Consider the following 474-nt stretch of genomic DNA (forward strand, 5'->3'; position numbering starts at 1 on the left):
AAAAAGACACTAAAGGCCAGTGAGTTGAAGTCTCAGGGTGGGTGGTATTTCCCCCTTGAGCAAAGCAGCAAGACATTGAACAAAATTTCCTGTCTCTGGGTGTGGGCCAGGATGTCTTCCCAGTATGTCCTGACCTTGGTCCAGAAGGGCTATTTGCTCTTCTCCTCTCCTGGGGCAGGCTTTTATTTTTGTTTGCTTTTAAGGTTTTTTGTTTTTGTTTTTCCTCCTCTATGGGTCTTGGCAGGCACCCTTTTCATGGCTGTCAGCCAAAAGGAAGGCTCTGGAACTGCCAAGAAGGGGAGAGACTTGGGCTGGCTAATTCCCAGATGAACGGTGCTCCACCTCCCTCCCCACCCCCAAAACACCCCTCCACGCACAGTGTTAAGGAGCCCAGAGCAGCTGCTTCCCTGCCCCCAACTCCATCCTCCACATCATGGGTTTGCTCAATGCCACCCCTTGCCTCTTCTGCTTACA

This window comes from Mastomys coucha, unplaced genomic scaffold, assembly GCF_008632895.1.
Source record: "Mastomys coucha isolate ucsf_1 unplaced genomic scaffold, UCSF_Mcou_1 pScaffold15, whole genome shotgun sequence".
NCBI lineage: Eukaryota > Metazoa > Chordata > Mammalia > Rodentia > Muridae > Mastomys > Mastomys coucha.